Here is a 21088-nt window from a genome sequence, read left to right on the forward strand (position 1 = left end):
CCTGAAAACGAAGCCTTTCAGCGATGCAATGTCATCGCTGGAGATGGCGTCCATCTATACCCGGCACACTGCTCTGAAGAAATGGCACGGGCGGCCATTCGTTCAGAGCGCATACACCAGTGACGTAACTGGCTGCTGGGACAGTAAATATCCCCTAAACGGTGCATGTTTAGGGGTTATTTACACTACCTATAGATAAAACTTGAAAATGGAAGTTTTTTTCCTCTTTAAAGTGCTACTAAAGTATATTTAAAAAAACAAACAAACATGTTATACTTACCGTATATACTCGAGTATAAGCCGAGGTCCCTAATTTTACCACAAAAAAGTGGGAAAACGTATTGACTCGAGTATAAGCCTAGGGTGGGAAATGCAGCAGCTACTGGACCCAACTGGACCACCACGAGACACAAAACAGGGGCTTCGGGCATAGTATAGGAGATGCAGGGCTGTGGGCATGGTACAGGAGATGGTTCAGGCATGGTACAGGAGATGGCACAGGTCATGGTATAGACAGGGCACAGATCATGACACAGGTCATGGTACAGGAGATGGCACAGGTCATGGTACAGGAGATGGCACAAGTCATGGTACAGGAGATGGTACAGGCATGGCACAGGTCATGGTATGGGCATGGCACAGATGATGGTATAGGCATGGTACAGGAGAAGGTATAGGCATGGCACAGGTGATGGTATAGGCATGGCACAGGTGATGGTACAGGCATGGCACAGTAGGTACAGGCATGGCACAGGAGATGCAGTGCTGCGGGCATGGTACAGGAGAATGTCCTGTACCATGCCCGCAGTACTTCAGGAGGAAATACAAAGCAAAAAAGAGGGCGCACCAGCCTAGCGCATTATCCTCAGCGAGTTTATTTAGATAAAAATTAAAATCAGCTACTCACAAACAATCGTGAAATTCAGGCACATCAATTCCATACACCTGCCTCCTGCCAGAGGATCAACGTCTTTACTGGAAGCAGAGGTCTGACGCGTTTCGAGGCCGTGCCTCTTCCTCAGAGCCTGAGGCTCTGTGAGTAGCTGATTTTAATTTTTATCTAAATAAACTCGCTGAGGATAATGCGCTAGGCTGGTGCGCCCTCTTTTTTGCTTTGTATTTTCAGTGTTTGGTCGACCGCCCTGGTCGTAAGGGGCAGCAAAGCCTAGCCATCATGGATGCCTAATATCAGCATGAGTTCCGGGATTGAGGCAGCCTGAGGACCAGGTTCCGAGCGCAGGAAAAGGGGGTGCTGTATAGCACTTATCTTTTTTGGAATATATACTTCAGGAGGAAATGCAGGGGCTGCGAAGGAGTCTCACTTACCTGTGGGCGAGGCGCCTTACATTTAAAAATGGCGCCGCCCGGCGCCAACACGTCACCGCGCATGCGCCGCTGATGCTCGGGAAAGCCCTACTCCAGCTATTCCCAGGCAGACGGCGCATGCGCGGTGACATGTTGGCGGTGGTCGGCGCCATTTTTAAAAAGTAATTGAGCCAGTGACTCGAGTATAAGCCAAGGGGGGCTTTTTCAGCATAAAAAAAACATGCTGATAAACTCGTCTTATACTCGAGTATATACGGTCTTCCTCTTCTCGGGTCCCTCTTCGGCTCTCCTGGCCCCTACCTTCTGTTGAGTTCCCCCACAGCAAGCAGCTTGCTATGAGGGCACCCGAGCCAAGCCACAGCTCCCTGTGTCCATTCAGACATTGAGCCGTGGCCTTGCCCTACCCCCTTTCTCTCTTAATTTGCTGAATGAGTTTGACAGCAGCGGGAGCCAATGGGGCCGCACTGCAGTCTCAGCCAATGAGGAGGGGAGTCCCGGCAGCTGAGAAACTCCTGCAACATCGCTGAATCTAGAGGGACTCAGGTAAGTATTGGGGGGGGGGGGAGCTGCTGCACACTGAAGGCTTTTTATCTTAATACATGGAATGCATTAAGATAAAAAAAAACTTCTGCCTTTACAACCACTTTAATGATTGGAGCCTGTCGTATGATAATGAGCTCCTACAACTATCTGAGACACTTATTAGTCTCTTGCAATTAAGAAATTTCCCAATTTTTACAGACGATTTCCACCATCTTCTTGTGGGACCTATCTAAAATTAGGAAAATAAAATTTTGCGCTGGAGTTACGCTTTAAATGGACTTTATAATAGAAGCTTATTTAGTTTGTGTGTGTGTTTGGGGGGGGGGGTCGTTTTTAAATATGCATTACTTTGTCGCCTGCTTCTGTACAGCATGACACTCAAACACAGAGTCTGGTGAGATTTGGGTTACCCACCATGTCCTGAATCTGCCCTAAAAGAGAGTGATGTCACCCTCCCCTAGGCACAAAGCTGTAAGCAGTGTTTTGGCTTAGGGGGCCGGCAGCACCGTGGCTTAGTGGTTAGCTCTTCTGACTTGCAACACTGGAATCCTCTGAGTTTCAGTCAGGACACTACCTGCATGGAATTTGCATGATCTTCCCGTGCTAGCATAGGTTTCCTCTGGGTACTTTGGTTTCCTCCTACACTCCAATGACATGCTGGTAGGTGTATTGGCTGCTGTCCTAATGTGGTTGTAAAGTCAGTTAGTACCATTACTGTCAGCCCCCTTTTATAACAAGGTATAATACACAGTGTCAATGTTTTTTTTTTTTTTTTTTTTTAAATGATGCTGCTCAATACCTTATTTCACGGTGCGGTCACCAACCTCCTGCTGCTCTCCTCCCCTGATCTAAGGACTACAGCGGAAGGGGCTGAGATTCCCGTCTGATGTCACCCGGGAGGTAACGTGACTGCTGTGCTGTCTGTTCAGCCCCTCCCACTGTAGTACTTCGATTGGAGGAGAGCTGCGGAAGGTCACATGACTGCACAGCGGCACTCTGAAATAAGGTATTTAGCAGCATCATTTTAAAAAAAAAACATTGACACTGTATATTATACCTTGCTATAACAGAGGGGCTGGCAGTAATGGTACTCACTGACTTTAATGGCACACAAAATAGCGGCATGAGGGAAGGTTTGAAGATCGCTCACACACTAGGAATTGACAGCCAGGGAGGGAGGGGGAGAGAGGATAGACTCTAACAGCAGCCAGGATTATCATAGTCTATTCACATAGGGGACACAGGAACAGGCAGGATCAACCAGGTATTTTACAACATAGAAAGGGACAAAATACACAGCACAAGCACTTTGCTGGGACAGGATCTTTTTTTTTTTTTTTTTTTTTTTTTTTTTGTAGGGTTACAACCTCTTTAAATTGGCCCTAGTATGATATTCTACTGAGTGCACCCATGTTGGCTACCTCGCCATCTTCTCCAGAAGCAGATTAAGCATTTTGAGGTCCCTTTGAAACACTTAGAAACAAAAGGTGTGCTATTTTTGAGATTATTGTCCTTTACAATGGAAGGGAAGACTTGATTGGTTTCCATGGCTTTGTTTCCTTCCCACCTGATGTAACTGTGTCTAGTATGAGCAGATCACGCATCTGCTAGCAGTCCCCGCTCTGCCAAAAAATAAATATTGTCCAATTAAGGCCACCCAGGCTTACAGTAGGCTCGCCTCCTCCCCTATGCATCTTCATTACTTGCCTGCTGTCCACTTGCAGCTTCTGTTTGTCTCTGCTTAGTGCAGCTACCGTGCTTGCTGGGATTTAGAGAGATTTTTCCCTAAGACTGCTGATCTCCATCAGATGCCTTTTCTCTGTAGCAGATCTAAAGCTTGGAATTTTGATTCTGCCTCTCAGCCAACATGTAATGATAGTTCATGGGCTGATAAAGATCTGCGTCGCTGTTAGCTGTGAAATTGTCCTCCGTTTTCCCAGTCACGCAGAACGTATCCATTTTGTAAACGGGAAATTGCAGTCGTGAGATTTATTATGTGATGTGATTCTGCCTAGTTATGGACTGATGTGAAGTAATCGGAATGCTGCGTGCAGGGCAGGGTCGCAAAACTAGCAGCCGAGGAACTACAAGACCTAGCAAAATGAGTCTGTCTGCAGCAATGCCAGGGCTTGTAGTTTCTTGAATTTTAGATTTATTAGCCTGGTTGTGGTTATTCTATGGCTACGAAATGTTCAGTCCTTTTTAAACATGCTGTACCTTGGTCCATGCTGGAAAAGCAACAGGTATCCCCAACAGGAGATGCTCACCTTTCCTTCCCTTCTTCAGCACTCCCTTCAGCCAATAGGAGTGCAGGAAATACCCGGTACTTTTGGATATGGAGGAGCATGTGACCTAGTCCCTTTCTTCTTGATGTTTGGCAGAGCCTGATCACCTACAAAGGCAACCTATGCAGAAGCCTGGGGATCAGCTGGTTATAAGGCGCTCAGTTACAACCTTCATGTGCCTTCAGGACACCAGGGGGATAATGCAATTCGGAGCTGTGTACCCACTTGTCACTTACTGTACGTATCAGTCACCAATAGCAGCATTGGCTAGGCATAAGGGGCGCCGCCCCCCTAATCTCTATGCAGGGCGCCGGACACATAGAGTTCTTTTTGTTTCCAAAAAGGTTGGGCTTGGGGCGTAGAGCACTGCTCCCTGAGCCCACCCACTTGTGACATTAATGAATGAATTTTGTCTTCCTGCTTCTCCTCCCGGGCAATCTGGACAGGAAGTGGGTCCTAAGACCGGATTGCAACCAGATTGGCCGGGAGGAGAAGCCGCAGAAAGCCACCCGTGACCTGGATGGGGTAAGTACGGGGCTTGCAAACGGGTGGGGGGTTTGTTTGCAACTCCCCCAAAAAATGAAGCACCAGTGTCCTCTGGTCAATAGAAAAGATGTGGTGAAGGAGGGGGTTAAATCTGCTACATTGCCTTGGGAGGTATTTGGGCCTAAAGAAGATTTTTACAAAATATGTATTGTTCCCCAGGGAACAAAGTACATGTAGTACTTTGTGCCATCTGCCTAGGTGCTGTCCAAGGTTAGCAGTGAGGCCAGACAAGACACTTCCCTCCCCCCATGGTCATCTGACAATGTAGCTAGCATGGAGATGCTTAGTTTAAAAAGGGGGAATCGGGGGGCTGTTGAGTCACTGTTGGAAGGGGGAGTGGGGGGAGCTGAGCTGCTGAGTCCCTGCTGGAAAGGGGAGAAGGGGGCGCTTAGCTGCTAAGTCATTGCTGAAAAGGGGAGCAGGGGGAGCTTAGCTGCTGAGTCACTGCTGAAGAAAGGGAGCAGGGTTAGCTGAGCTGCTTAGGGAATGACTTCAGTGCTTCTGCTGTGTACTTTGAGGATGAATTGTTCCACAGTGCCTGAATCTACAAAGATCAGTAAGGGATTATTTAAGTTGAATTCTTTGCTTGTTAAAGCATAATGAAAGATAAAACTTTTGTTTTAGAGTGGAGAGAGGATAGAACACCTGTCAGGTTTTTATTGCCGTCTATGCCCCCATTAGGGAGATTCACCTCCACTATTTGTCTTGGTAACCGTTTTCACTGAAAGTGAAAGTGAAAGAAAATCCCAAATTTTGAGAGATCTGAACAGGAATCGAGGAGAAGTCTTCCAATGTGGGTCACTATTTCTGGTGATGGCCAGTAATTTACCTTACTTTGGAGGGATTTATTTTCAAGGGACATGGGAAAGACAGCAAAAATGCCTGATGGATTATTACCCTCCCTTACTCTATTCAAAATGAAACAAGAAAACTGGCTTCATCTATATGTAAAGCCCAGCTATGGGCAACTGCATGGGTCAGCTGCTCATTTTTTCTAGGGGCGAGCACAAAGTTTATACTCACCTGATCCTCTGGAAAACCACGCTCCCCTACGGTCCAGTGGTGGATCTTTCCTTTCTATCGAGCGTGCTCTGGGCATGCTGACACCAGGAACAGTTCATTTTCAAAACCCGTGAGGGGAGGGGGTACCAAACTGGGCTTGTGCAAAGGGGATCAGCGGATTGGGTAAGTGTATCTCTGCTGTCCTCTCCCCTAGAATAAAATGAGCACAGCCCCACTGCACAGGAAAACATTTTTTTGCAAGGGGTTCAGCTTTAAGAATAATAAATACTTGAACGTCCATACCATGGCCAAAGGTTTACCATAAAGGATGTTTACATTTGTTGTGAGTTCTTATCTTACAATTGTTTTATTGGATTTAGGAGCAAATATCTAATTGTAAAGGACCTTTGTTTGGATTTTGCCATGAACAAGATATTGATCACCATTCTAAATAAGAGTAGAGAGCTAGAATGTAATATGATGAGTAATAGATATGTGTGTTTACAGGCTATTTTTATTTTTGATGACAGATCCTCTTCAACAGCTATGACCCCGAGTTCTGTCCGTCTGTGCTTCTAGCCCTCTGTTACATGCAGCGTCTGGCTGGGCAGAATTTCTGTCCTCTCTTCTTTCTAAACAAATATCAGGAGCATTCTTTTCATAATTTTTCCACTGCAGCCTCTGCTATTCCTTAATTCTTCTTATCTGAGATACACAAGCTCAGGGCCCACAGAGTAACTAAGTATTTAAAGTCTAGAGCCTGTCATACATGGAACGAAATTGGGCCAGTTCTGCAGGGGTCAGCCGGAATTCGATCCATGTATGGGCAGGCTGGTTGTACAGAAGTCAGATTTCCCCTGCTCAAGCAGTGCCTCCTGCTATAGCCGGCAGCGCTGATCAGTGTATTCTGATGGCTGGAAAGTCTCCTCGCTGTTGAAATACAATAGCTCAGCTGGGAGGATGGGGGAATTGAGTAATTTTTTTTTTTTAAACTTCTGGCTAAGGCTATTCTAGTCTGACAGCCACCAATGGCAGCTGTCTGAATACCCAAACAGTTGACTCCATCTGATTGCCTGGAAATTTTCTTTCCAGATGTTGTGTTGAAGGGCATTGTCAGGAACCATAAACCAGACGAAGATAGAGGGTGTAGTTAAAATAACATCTTTAATGAAATGGCAAAAGTAACACAGTTTAGGAACGTAATAAAAAATCAGGAGCCAGGGTTTGGATGCCAGAGCGGGTAATCAGACGAGCCGGGTCAGGAAACTAGAAGTCAGCATAAACAGGAGCAAAATCTGCAACATGAATTGGAAGGGAAGTCAGCCAGGCCAAGTCATACACAGGACAACAAGAAGGAAGCACTTAGAGATCATAGACCACGCAAGGGCAAGGAGGAAATTGGCTAAACTGCTTAAATAGAAAAAAGGGGCCGGCTCTAGGCTGAACTAATGAGGCAGATTAATGGTAACCAGGTGAGTCACTGTGGTAACAATGAGTGTCTGGTAACTAATCGACAGCCAAGCAGATTCTGAACACTGAAAGAAAAGAGATGCCCATTAAGTAGCAAGAGCCCAGCCCTGACAGGTAATGAAAGAGCCACCAGCAGAGCGCATTATGGCATGTATATGTGGGAACCAGCCAAAATTTGCCGTGTATTGCCAGCCAGAAAAGTGTTTCTGTATTTAAGTTCGGAGGAGTTAAAAAATAATTTCACGTTTCAATGAACTTTCGTTTGTGGGGCAAGCTGTCCCAAACAAATTATTTCTGTTCCTAAACAATGCAGATACAAGGCTTTCTCTGATTGGCCAGAAATCGTGATATAATTTGTCTGCCTCTCCAACTCAGCCAATCACAGGGAGCCTTGTATTCATTGATAAAATGCAAGGCTTCTTTTGAATGGTGGAGAAGCACTGAACTCAACTCTTTAATTCCAGCAGCAGTCAGGAAGTCGTCCATACTGCTGCCCTTACTGCCCTGACAGTAAAAAAACCCCTACGCAACTTAAGGTTAAACCGCTTCTCTTTCAATCTCAATGTGTGGTCCTGTGTCCTTTTACACTCCCTTAGACTGAATAGTTTCCTACCTACACAGGGATTACCATTGAGATATTCTGATATCGCTATCATATCTCCTCTCAAGCGTCTCTTCTCCAGGAAGAATAAATTTAGCGCTTGTACGCGTTCCTGGTATTTGAGGTCCTCCTGCCCCCTTATTAATTTTGTTTCCCTACTTTGAACTCTCTCCAACTCCAGTACATCCTTTCTGAGGATTGGTGATCAGAACTGGACTGAATACTTCAGATGTGGCCGAACCTGAGTTTTATAAAATGGTAGAATTATCTTTTTATATCTGGAGCAAATCCCTTTTTTAATGCATGTTAATATTCTGCTGGCTTTGCTTGCCGCAGCTTGATATTGCATGCTATTACTAAGTCTGTCATCTACTAGGACCCCCAGATCCTTCTCCATCCTGAGATCCCCCAGAGCTTCTAAACCTCACTTGCCATCCAGTTACCCACTCCAATAATTTATTGAGGTCTTCTTGTAAGGTTTCTATATCCTGCTATGATGTTATTGCCCTACTTATTTTTGTTTCAGCAAACACTGAGATTGAGCTATTTATCCCATTTTCTATATCATTTTTAAATAAATTAAACAGAATTGGTCCAAAGACAAAGCCTTGGGGTACACAACTTACCACTCTAGACCATTCTGAGCACAGGTTATTTAACACCACTCTTTGGCCGCCCCCTGTAGCCAGTTTTCTATCCAAGAGCAAACCCTGTGGTCAATGCCTACAGACCTAAGTTTATAGATTAAGCATTTGTGGGAGACTATCAAATGCTTTTGCAGAATCCAGATATAACACATCCACAGGCCTACCTTTGTCTAGATAGCAGCTCACTTCCTCATAGAAGTTTAACAGGTTGGTTTGGCAAGAATGACCGTTTATAAACCCATGCTGATTACTACTAATGATACTATTTTCATCAGCGAATTCTTGGATATAGTCCCTTATCCCCTCAAATAGTTTACATGCTATTGATGTTAGGCTGACAGGCCTGTAGTTACCAGGAATATACTTCTTCCCTTTTTTAAATATTGGTACCGCATGGGCTTTTCACCAATCAGCTGGTACCATTCCTCTCATTGTGCTGTCCATAAAGATTAGGCATAGCGGTCTGGCTGTAATCTGATTGAGTTCCTTGAGGACCCCCGGGTGAAAGCCGCCAGGTTCTGGTGATTTGTTTGTGTTATGTTTTTCTAGTCTTTTCTGGACACTGACTTCTGTAAGCCACAAGGTTACATTCTGTGACGTGTCACTGACAGTACAATCGTGGTTCACTTCCTTTTCCTGTGTAAAAACTGAGTAGAAGAAAGCATTTAGTACAGTTGCCTTCTCTTTGTCATCTGTAACCAAGTTCCCCTCATCCCCCTTTATTGGGCCAATGTGCTCTGATCTCATTTTTTTATTGTTTATATATGTAAAGAATTTCTTGGGTGTTTTTTCACTCTCCTCCACTATGTGTCCCTCGTGCTCTATCTTAGCCACCCTGATTGCGTTCTTACACTTCTTGTTGCATTCCTTGTAGTGTTGGAATGCTGACAATGAACCATCCGCTATATATTTTTTAAAGGCCAGGTTTTTGTCTTTAACCACTTCCCGCCCGCAGTACGTCATATGATGTCCTGAGCTTTAATTGGAGATATTTGAATGATGCCTGCAGCTGCATAATTTTTTTTCAGCCGGTGATTCCCTGCGCCATAAGCAATCATAGCGGCTGTTCTTACAGGCGGCAGTAGATTGACAACAATTTTCATAATTGATTAGTTGTTGATTAATCGATTCGTTGTTTCGGCCCTAATATATAGGCACGCCTTTAATCCAGAACACATAATAATTACACAGGTTCTGTGGCTAATATAATGCACATAATGCACAAAAGTGAGTATAATTACCACCTTAATAAGCCACAGAACCTGTGTAGTTATTATGTGTCCTGGTTTAAAGGGATGAGGTGGTAACCCTAGGCACACCCCTCCTCCCTCTTCTACCTTCCCTGTCCCTCCGATACAAAGAATACCCCTGGACAGTGGCGGCCCGTGCATAGGGGGCGCCAGGGTGCCGCCCCCCTGCCCCTAAAAAAAAGAAGAAAAAAAAAGAAAAAAAAAATTACAAAAAGAACAAATAAAGTTGGAAAAAAAAAATTGGGTTTGCAGGCATATGCGGTGGCACTGTTGGCTATTGGGGGGGGGGGTTTACGTCCCAGAAGAGGCGCCGATTGGCTGCCTTCTGGGGGCGTAACCTGGGCGCAAGTCATTGCGATTGGTCACCCCCACTTTCCTGATATCCTGGCTGTGATTGGTCCAGGCTCCAGCCTGGACCAATCATCATCCAGGACATCCGATTGCGACGCCGCTGACGTCGCAATGGGGGCGGTGCCGGTGCGTGCATCAGTCACTCACCGTCACCGCCCGGTCAGCTTCCCGCCGCCGAAGAGGAGTCCAGTCCTGAGAAGAAGCCGGCGCCGGTCACCCGCCGCAGAAGAGGCCGAGAGGGAGAAGCACCGCTCACCTTCCCGCCGCCGAACGAAGAAGAGGAGAGGGAGAAGCTGCCGTGACTCACAGGTAAGTGCACTGCTCTGTCGGGCACGCACGCATAGCTCTGCATTGGGGTACATGTACGCTGGTGGTCACTGCATTGGAGGCACGCACGCATAGCTCTGCATTGGGGACATGTACACTGGTGGTCACTGCATTGGAGGCACGCACGCATAGCTCTGCATTGGGGACATGTATACTGGTCACTGCATTGGGGACATGTATGCTGGTCACTACATTGAAAGGGGGCATTTATACTGGTCACTATATTGAAGGGGGCATGTACTGTGGGGTTTGTGCTAGGGGCCTGTACTGTGGGGTTTATGCTAGAGGGCCTGTACTGTGGGGTTTATGCTAGAGGTCCTGTACTGTGGGGTTTATGCTAGAGGGCCTGTACTGTGGGGTTTGTGCTAGAGGGCCTGTACTGTGGGGTTTATGCTAGAGGGCCTGTACTGTGGGGTTTATGCTAGAGGGCCTGTACTGTGGGGTTTATGCTAGAGGGCCTGTACTGTGGGGTTTATGCTAGAGGGGTTTGTACTGTGGGGTTTGTGCTTGAGGGGTTTGTACTGTGGGGTTTGTGCCACTCTCAGTCCATGTATCCCATAATAGGATGTCTCTCACAGTATATCCCATAATAGGGCCCCTGTTCCCTATTATGGGATATACTAGCACTGATGGACCCCTTAATATGTGATATATTGGGAGAATTGGTTCACGCAAGCAAAATACAGGGGACAAAATGGGTGGAGTCTATAAGGGGTGGGGCTTCTGAGAAATGGGAGGGGTCAAAATGGAAGGGCGGGGTCTTGCGCCCCCCCATCTTAAAACTTCACCAGCCGCCACTGCCCCTGGATATTTTCCAGCCAGTCATGTGAGCTGTCAAACCAAGTTTCTGTTATTCCCACAAAATCCACATCCTCCTCGTGTAACATCAGCTCTAGTTCCTCCATTTTGTTAGCTATGCTCTGGGGATTTGTGAACATGCCCCTCAGTTTTGTACCGGAAACCTGGAATTCTACTATAAATTTTCTAGCAGGCCTTTTTCTCAGTGACCCCAATTGTGATGATTTTCACAAACTTCCAATCACTTTGACACCTGAATAAGGCATGATGTGAGCTTATGTGACCAGGACAAGAAGACACAGACAGTCACAAATAGTTAGAAATTCAAGCCCTTCCCCATGCTTCTAAAATGTGTTTCTGTGTGTCCCTGTTAAAAAGATTTTTAATCACTTCCTGTTCTGAAGTGAGGGGGAGGGGCATAGATGGAACAAAAACAATTAACAGAAGCTCTAACCCTTCTTTACGCTTTACAAAACAAAACAAAAAAATGGCTTTTTAGTTAAGCTTCACTTTTGCTGAGAAGGAAAATTCCATCCAGATCAACAGTATCCCTTGTAATGGATTTAGCTAAATGTATTGCAGATTCTTGCCTGTTTGTATGCTGTAGGTATTATGCCAGTAACCTTGATCGAATCTTTCTAAATTAGTACCAGTTGTAAGTGTATCCACTTTAATGATGTTATCTGTCTTTGTGTTGTAATAAAGAACATGGCATCTTCAGTATCCCTCTTGAAGCAAAGAACCTTAACCACTTCAATACAGGGCAGTTACACCCCCTTCCTGCCCAGGCCAATTTTCAGCTTTTAGCGCTGTTTTTACATTTTGAATGACAATTGCGCGGTCATGCAACACTGTACATAAACCAAATTTATGTCATTTTTTTTCACAATTAGAGCTTTCTTTTGGTGGTATTTGATCACCGCAAGGTTTTTTCAAAGCAAATAAAAAAGACCGAAAAGTTTGAAAAAAAAAAAAAAAGTTTTTTTGTTTGTTATAAAATTTTGTAAATAGATCCGTTTCCTGCACTGATGAGGCCGATTTGACAGGCACTAATGAGGAGGCACTGATGGGGTGGCTCTAGTATGCAGTACTGATAGGCGGCACTGATATGTGGCACTGATAGGTAGCACTGATATGCGGCATTGATATGCGGCACTGATAGGCAGCACTGATGGGCACTGATAGGCGGCACTGGTGGGCAATGATTGGCACTGGTGGGTGGCACTGATAGATGGCAAAGATGGGCACTGGTGGACAGCACTGATAGATGGGCAATGGTGGGCAGCACTGATGGGGAGGGCACTGGCAGGGTCCCGGAGCCCTGTGTGCCAGCCCTGGTAGGCCATGGGTGGGAATCCCTGGTGGTCATGGGTGGGCATCCCTGGTGGCCATAGGTGGGCATCCTTGGTGGCTCTAGTGGCACCCCCCCAAGGGTCTGCACTGTTAATCAATGCTCTGATTACCAGCACAGACCCCCCCTGTCAAGAGAGCCGCAGATCGGCTCTCCTCTACTCGTGCCTATCAGGAACAAACTGAGGAAAGCCGATCAACGGCTCTTCCTATTTACTAATTGACCAGCTGTGATTGGACACATTTTGTCACTTGGTAAAGAGCCTACGTTAGTAGGCTCTTTACCGAGATCGGAGATGCGGTGTGTCAGAGTGACCCACCGCAGCACTGATCAGCGCATTATCCTGCTGGACGTCATATGCCGGCGGGTCAGAATAATACAACCACTTTGCCGCTGTCAATCCGCTATAGGGCGGGCGGCAAGTGGTTAATATTATAACAACACCTTTAATGCAGCAAACCTAGATCATATAGACTATATACATTGCAATCTAAAAGAGCGATCAAACATTCATTACCATTTTGTTTAGTAAGTTATGGTTTAATCAACCACAAGGAGATCGGATAGAAATGACCCCAATGGAACTTGGCGGAAAATTATAAACTTTTTTGACAAAATTGCTGCATTTTTTTCTATTTAATTCTATAATATTTCAAATTTGTTGTGGAATCTTTTACTTCAGGTACAGATACCTGACACCTGTTAGTCAGTGATACCAAATTCAAAAAAGTAATATACATACATACATACTACATAGAGACCAGACAGAATCAAGAAGTTTGAATCAGTTAATCTGCTTTATTTTTTCACGCTTCAGACTAAATACACAAAATGACGTATATATACGGTAGGTTGTGTCAGGATATGGTTTGACCAATCAAAGGTTAGTAAAATCTACAGCAAGCTTAGAGTTAATAGTCTTGTGATTGTAGTTCATCAAGGGGTCACTATCGAGGGATGTTTATTGCTTGTGGTTTTTGGGTATGTTCTCCAGACAGCCATCTGGGTGCTTTTTCCAGGAACTTTTTTCAGCAGGTTCTCCAATTGTAAATCAAATGTTCCAGTAGTCATCAGAATTCTTTATGGCCATGCCATATCCCAGTGTGCATGGAAGATAAAGAAATTAGCTCAGGTTAATATTCTTATTAAGAAAGCCATTTTTTTCTAAGCAGCCATCTTGCCACCTCAAAATTGATGTTTTAGAGCTGTCAATTTATAGCCAAAATTTCATAATCTGGTGGTTGATCAGACTTTTGTAGATTCCTTAGCTCCAAGTTTTTACTTGTGATCATATGTGCATTTCCCAGTGGAAGGAAAGTGGTTGAATTTGACTGAAAATTGCCACCCATACTGCCATAATAAGGACACTGAGAAGGGGTAGCTATATTTCATCTCAAGCTCTAGGCAGACTTTTATAAAAGGGTCATAATCCAATTATGGGACCAACAGTAAGAGGAACCTGGGACATCTTTCACTCAAGTTGGCACTGTCGCCTTTGTTGCAAGGAAGGAACATTTTGGTCTCTTCCATAAAGTCATATCCAGCCGTTGACCAAAATAAAAAGGCTGTTGTTAACGGTTGTTAAAACAAAAGCCTGTCATGAAAGCAATGCAAGAGCTGCCATTTCAGACCATTTTTTGAAAATGCTTGTTGCTTGGCTCTCATCCTGAACCTCTAACTTGAGTCACTGACTCTGAGAAAAAATGCTGATCAGTAATTCCCAGTTTCACTTGCTGGAAACTTCCTGCAGGACAGTGACTCAGGAAAAACTGTATGGTATAATCAGCAATTTTAGAAAGATCAAAATAATAGGATATTCAGCACTGAACTGAAGATAATAAAATGAAGTGAAACCAGCAGCTGAACACTCAAAGGTAATCTATATCTCCTTCCAGAACAATAAAATATAAATAGTGCAGCTCAATTCCATATATCTCCTAAAATGCTTGAAATGCTTATTTATAGTGCAAATAAGTCCATCACAGAGAGTCAATAATGCAAGATAAAGCTGGTGTGACAGGCAAATCCTTAACACTGAAAACAAACACCCAAGTGCTGGAACAACTTGAAGCCATGCAAAGGACATACAGATGGTGCCCCGCTGAAGAAGTCCCGCCCACGGACGTAACGCGTACGGGGGGGTGCCGCATGACCCGCCAGCCATCCCGGAAGCAAGTAAGAGAGAGGCAGGGAGACGCCGACCTCACGCCATCGCTTGTATTACATTCATGAGCGATGCATAGAATACTCTACCACCATGTGAGTGCATACATTTTACTTTATCAATAAAGTGTGTGCAGTTTAAAACAGAGAGCACTTAGATCTCCTATTATTATAGTTCCCTTATGCATATATATGCTGTGAATTGCTGTTCGCTTTGGACCCATTGGAATGAATAGAGAGAGAGTGGAGGATCGTTTTTTCTGTGTACACGCTTACATGCACATAGACCCTGCAGGGTCGCCTTGTGGAGGTGAGAGGCAGAGATAGCTGTGGTGATGGGATTGAATACACCATCTGTATGTCCTTTGCATGGCTTCAAGTTGTTCCAGCACTTGGGTGTTTGATTTCAGTGTTAAGGATTTGCCTGTCACACCAGCTTTATCTTGCATTATTGACTCTCTGTGATGGACTTATATGAAATTGCGCTGCACTATTTATATTTTAATTTTAGAAAGATGTCAGAAATGGCAGATGCATTATTTTTGTCATGACCGGTGCCCTTTAAAATAAAATGTTTATTAAGAAAATAAAAAGCTACTATAATATATCCACAGCCATTTTTTAGGCAGCCATTTTTCTCCACACGACACCTCTCCTCTGTCAGACGGTGGAATAATTTACAAATTAGCATGGTGTGACTTTCCATTCTGCCTGCTCATATCTTGCGTTCTCATGTTAGCGCTCACCAGCAGTCCACTGGTGGAGTTGATGAGGTAGGCCTGTGTGATCACTGTTTATTATTGTAAAGCTTACAATGCAAATTGACACGGGCCTCTATTGAAGCCTGTTTCCTGTAGAAATATCAAGTGTGTAAAAACAAGAGCAAAAATGAAAGCTTGCAGTAGATTTACACATAGACATTAATTGGACCAATTGACCTTCTGTGGTGTATTTACAATTGCCTTGAAATTGTAAGCAGATGACGGCCGTCTTGCTGGGGAGAGACTGGAACATCTGTTGTGCTGAGCAGAGCTGTAGATGTTCTGCTGCATGGGCAACTATATATGTAAATGCTGAGCAGCATTGTTACCCATACCAACCAGTTAGAGGTTAGCTTTTATTTGTTAACCTGCTTTAGAAAACTGTCAGGTTAAAGTAAAACTGTCATCCATTTTAAAATGGTAAAATCCTACTTAAAGAGGAAGTAAACCCTCCTCTGCAAGTTGTACCTATAGGTAAGCCTATGATAAGGCTTACCTATAGGTACTGTAAATATCTCCTAAACATGCACCGTTTAGGAGATATTTACCTTCCATGCAGCCAGTGACATCACTGGCGCATGCGCTCTGAAGGAATGGCCGCTCGTGCCGTTCCTTCAGAGCCCCGTGCCGTGACCGTCGGCTCCCGCGCGCGTGCGCGGGAGTGACGTCACCGCGGCTCCGACCAATCAGATGGCCGGATGCCGCGATCCCGGAAGACAGGCGACTGGACATGTTGCCCGTCATAGAGGTAAGCGGGCGGCACGGCGGGGGCTCGTTCTAAGGTAAGTATTTGATAATGAGCTAGTATGCGATGCATACTAGCTCATTATGTCTTTCTCTTTCAGGGTGAAAAAAAAAAATTCAGTTTACAACCTCTTTAAGTAGAGGTACCAAATAATGTCTCTGCTGCTGGAGATGAACCCTGTTCCTCAACAATCACTAATAGCAAAGCTAAGCCTTGTCTCCTCAACAGGTCCCAATAGCAGAGCTAAGCACTGCCCCCCTACAGGTCCTAATTAGGGATGCACCAATCTGACTTTTTGGTCCCGATCCCGATCTTTTGCTTTGTGAAATTGCCGATCCCGATTCTGATCCGGAAGTACTGTTTTGTGAGCTTATAACAAAATAATACTTCCGGATCAGTATCGGAATCGGCAGATGCCTAGGAAATGTCCACATCACACAGCCAGTGATGTGTATACCGAAAGAAAGACGACCCCCCCCCCCCCCCATAAACAGAAGAAGAATGCCTGCAACTGTAGAATTAGATGAGTAAAAGCTTTTTTTTCTCCTATTGAAGTGATTGAGGGAGGGTCAGAAGCCTGGAGAGTAGCGACGCCCCGGATCGGCTCGTGGGTCTGCTAAATTTTCCCGATCCAGCTGTTTTGCCAGTATCGGGGCCGATATCCGATCTGAATATCGGATCGGTGCATCCCTAGTCCTAATGCAAAGATAATCCCTACCCATCATCAAACCCTACTGCACAACCCTAGCCCTCCACCTTGGCAGGCCCCACTTTTGAAGCTAAGCCCTGCTCTCAATAAGCCCTAATGCTGGAACTAAATCCTGCCACTTAAAAGAATCCACAACTGGTACTAAGGTTTGCACCACAAAATCCACTGCTGGAAATAAGGACTACCCTTTAAATTGCCCCATTTCTGCAGCTAAGTCCTGACCTTCTACTTGCCCCACTGGTGAAACTAGGCCTTCCACCCTGACAGCCATACTGCAGGAGCTAAGCCATGCATTCCAGTAGGCCTTACTTCAGAGGATAAGTCCAGCCCCTTGACATGTAGCACTGCTGGAGCTAAACTCTGCTCCTCAACAGGCCCCACTGCTGAAGTTAGGCTCTTCTTACTCAATAAGCCTAACTGAAGAAGCTAAGCCCAGCCTCTTGACAGCTATTCCCTCTATTGGACCTAATGCTTGAATAAAGCACTGCCCCTTTGTCCCAAAACAGATCCCACTTCTGAAGCTAAGCCCTGTCATTCACAGACCCCACATTGTTAGCGCTATGCCCCACTGTCGGAACTAAGGTCTTCACTTCTTCCCACTGCTGGAGCTAAGCCCTGCATCTCAACTGCTCCTCCCTGTGCTCCCCTCCTCTAGTCAGCTGCCTGCACCTTCACAGCCATCTCCCAGTGTCTGGAATATGTTTAATTGACAGATTAGGATACAATGCAATAGCTGCGAACTGTAGAAAGCCCTGTATATGAAGGGTGTCATGGCCCCACCCTTTAAGCATGGTGTCCTTACTGTACTAATGCAGAGAGCTGTGCTGATGCCATCAGGTCAGCAACGTTCTATGCACTGTGCAGGACAGTTCACAGCTTGAAAAGAACCGAAGAGAACTTAGCATGCCACAGGACCAGCCAGAAGATATCAGATAAAGGTAAGTGAAAAAAGATTAACATACTGCCAGTGGGGACCTTAAGGAGAGGAAGAGGCTCTCCAGGTAGTGCACAGAGGCCAGAGTTGGGCTTCAAAGCACATGCCATACCCTTTGGGCAGCACATCCATAATGTACTCACAGAACTTCGTGATGTCCCATCTCTATTCTTGGTGTCAGGAGTCTTGTGTTACAGTCATGGACTCAAAGCTTTGCAGATTGAATAATAGAAAACTGAAAATAAACCAGAAGATGGATGTTTAGACATTTCTGCTCATCCAGAACATTTGCAATCAGTGAACTGTAATAGCAATTGACATTCCTACAAAACAGCATGGAGGTTTCCAGCTTCCTAAGGCTTGTGCACGTTATGGGCACTTCCTGCTCTGAATGTTTTTTTTTCTTCTCTGGCTTGTCTTCGAGTTATTTGGCCATCTTTGTGTTCAGGTTTAAAGTGAACAGTTCCCTTTGGCTCTTTGCCTTCATGTTTAGCAAGTGTAGCACCTGCACACATCTGCATTGTCCTTGTCCGCAGCCTGTCCGTGATTACTCTTCTTCTTTCTGAGCCTTTAAACTGGACAGAAGGGTTTATATAAGCTAGTAGCACATTTTTAGTCACACAATTTCACAACTAAAATTGCAAGTGGTCGGTTACCTCCAAGAGAACCAGATTGACCAATCAATCGTGTGACAATTGCATGGCAAGCAATTGCTGCAATTTATTTTTACAGGAGGAGAAGGGGAGAGTTCTGTAGTCCTGCCCTAGGGAGACAGCACTACTCCTACATAGAAGCAGAAGGGTTAGAGAGTGTTTTACTGTAAACTCTGGATTAAAGTGACACCAAACAATATCCTTATGGTTAGAAAAAAAAAATCCATACATAGCCACTATTTATTGACCCTGTAATCTATTTTTCATTAAATGGTTTCCTACTTTGTATTTCTGCCTCCTTGTAACGTCCTCTGTGAGCTCCTGGATGAGCAGTGCCTGGTATTTGCGGACATTTGTACTGCTCTATACACACCACAAATCCCATAGTCCACAGTCCATCTTGAGAGCAAAAGAGGGTGGCCATGTTCCTATATACCAGTGAGCATCATGGGAAATGTGTAAAGAAAGAAACGGCCGCACATCCAGGAATTCCAATAGCCTTTATTTTCAAAGTGATGACACCAAAGACACCAACAGGAGGTCACGTAGATGCGTTTCACACATACATCTTGTGCTTAATCACTACCATTGGTAAAATGGGGTGGAACATGTAACATGTTCCCAAAGGTGGACTTATCTTAAATCCTAATGTACTAGTATGTACCACATACCAGCACATCATGACAGACTTACCCGTAAAGCAGAACCCTCCTGCATAGCACTGTCACGCTGTCAACTTCACTCGGTCTTTCGTACATGTTTGTGGGCTTCGGCTGTATGAATGGCCCGGGCCACAGTGAGTGAAGCCGCTGGTGAAGTCAACGGTAGCATCCCTTGTGAATATCTCCTAAACCATGCAAGTTTAGGAGATATTCACTGTACCTACAGGTAAGCCTTATTATAGACTTGCCTGTGGGTACAAGTTCAAAAGTGGAGGTTACCTCCACTTTAACCTGCTCTATGCAATAGAAATGGAGTGTCAAGTGGACCTCGCCTCATCATAAGAGCTTCACGATTTTGGAGATATTCTTGTCCTCCACCTTGAACTGTTAATACCTTGTTTACCAGCTGTGAAACATGGGGTGCGCTATCTGCTAATGATGTCCTCTTGGACTCTTGCAGAAAACCTTAAGGGGTTTTCTTTTTACCCTCTCCCCTCTGATCCCTGACCGCCCCACCGTCTTCCCTGTGGTGGAATGGAAGGTATTTTTTACCCTCTCTCTTCTTACCCCTGGAGTAGATATGTTTCGAATAATTACACTCTACATATATTTTCAGGGTTTGATGCCAGATGTACTCTTCTGACCTTACTCAGTCTATTGGGGTGGAGGTTGGTGGAAATATTTTAAATCCGTTGTTTTAACATTCTTATATTGGTTATATGGAAAGTAAGGCAATTGGTAATTTCCCCACCTCCCTGGGATTTCTTAAGATTTATTTTCTAATGTTGTTTTTCTTTTCTTTCTCTTCGCGACATGCCCGGCAGAATGTCTTTTGTTCCCCACGCTTCTCTAATAAACAGCACTCTGCTCTCTTCCTCTAGCAGTCACTTACTTCTGTAACTCTGTTAACTTTCTATTCTTTTCTTGCCCTCAAACTCCTTTCCCCCCCTTTGGGCATATATCAGATCCTTCAGTGCCAATTATCTACCGGCACTCACTTACAGTAAGAGGAAGAACGTCTGCGGTCGCGTCCGGAGCTGAGCAGCAGGCGGCTGGTGTGCTGAGGCTGAGCGTGCTGGTCAGAGCCTGCGAGGGCGGGGCCAGCGCCAGAAGAAACCGCCACCCACGCTATGCCGTGACTAGACAGGCACAGGCCAGCCCCCGCCATATTCGTCCAATCACAGGGCGCCCGCAGGCCATCCTGAGCCTGAAGATGTCGCTGGAGCAGGGAGACACTGTTAGGGAAAATAAAGATCAGTCGGCCCCTCCAGCCTCCCCCACGCTTCCCCACTGGCCTAGGACAAGTCCCGGCAGAGTAAGTAAGCCGGGACAAGGTCCTATTTCGCGGGACTGTCCCCAAAAAAAGGGACAGTTGGCAGCTATGATTTTCAGCATATATGACCTGTTTTCGGCCGAAATGGGATAGGCCCATTTTCGACCGAAAATTTCAGTTGCCAAAATTTCGGTGCACCACTAGAGTGAGTTTTGTCACCTTTGGACAAGAAGAGTATTACTGGAAGGATCTCCAAATAAAAAAAAAAAGAATAAAAAAAAAAGAAAACGAATGCAGCCATCACATCCAGGGGCTTGTTAGTTGCAGTCTATTACATTTAGGCCCCTTTCACACGGGCTTTCCAATTCGCCTATCAGTTTTTCAGGCGGACCGGATCGGATGCTCCATGCAGCCCTATAGAGTGGTGGATGTCAGCAGAAACATCTCCGCTGACACTCGTCGCTTTTCGATCCGATCCTGTCCGTGAAATCCGGAAACCATATTTTCCATCCGTCTGGAGGATCGGATGGGATCAGATGAAAACGGACAGGCAGTCCATTCTCATCCGATCTCCCATAGAGGTGAGTGGGGCTCTGACAGCTCCGTCTCTGCACACGGAGCTGTCAGAGCGGAGACGGAGCTATCACCTGCCTGCTCAGCGGGGATCGTGGATCGATCCCCCGCTGAGCAG

The 21088-nt window shown here is 45.3% G+C and overlaps 1 protein-coding gene across 1 annotated transcript in view; it reads left to right on the plus strand.

Moving 5' to 3' along the window:
• Positions 1 to 21088, plus strand: part of HLCS (holocarboxylase synthetase) — a 294423-nt gene that overhangs the window by 142624 nt on the left and 130711 nt on the right. The window lies entirely within an intron of this gene.

The sequence above is a fragment of the Pelophylax lessonae genome (genome assembly GCF_965119305.1).
Source record: "Pelophylax lessonae genome assembly, chromosome: 2".
Classification (NCBI taxonomy): Eukaryota; Metazoa; Chordata; class Amphibia; order Anura; family Ranidae; genus Pelophylax; species Pelophylax lessonae.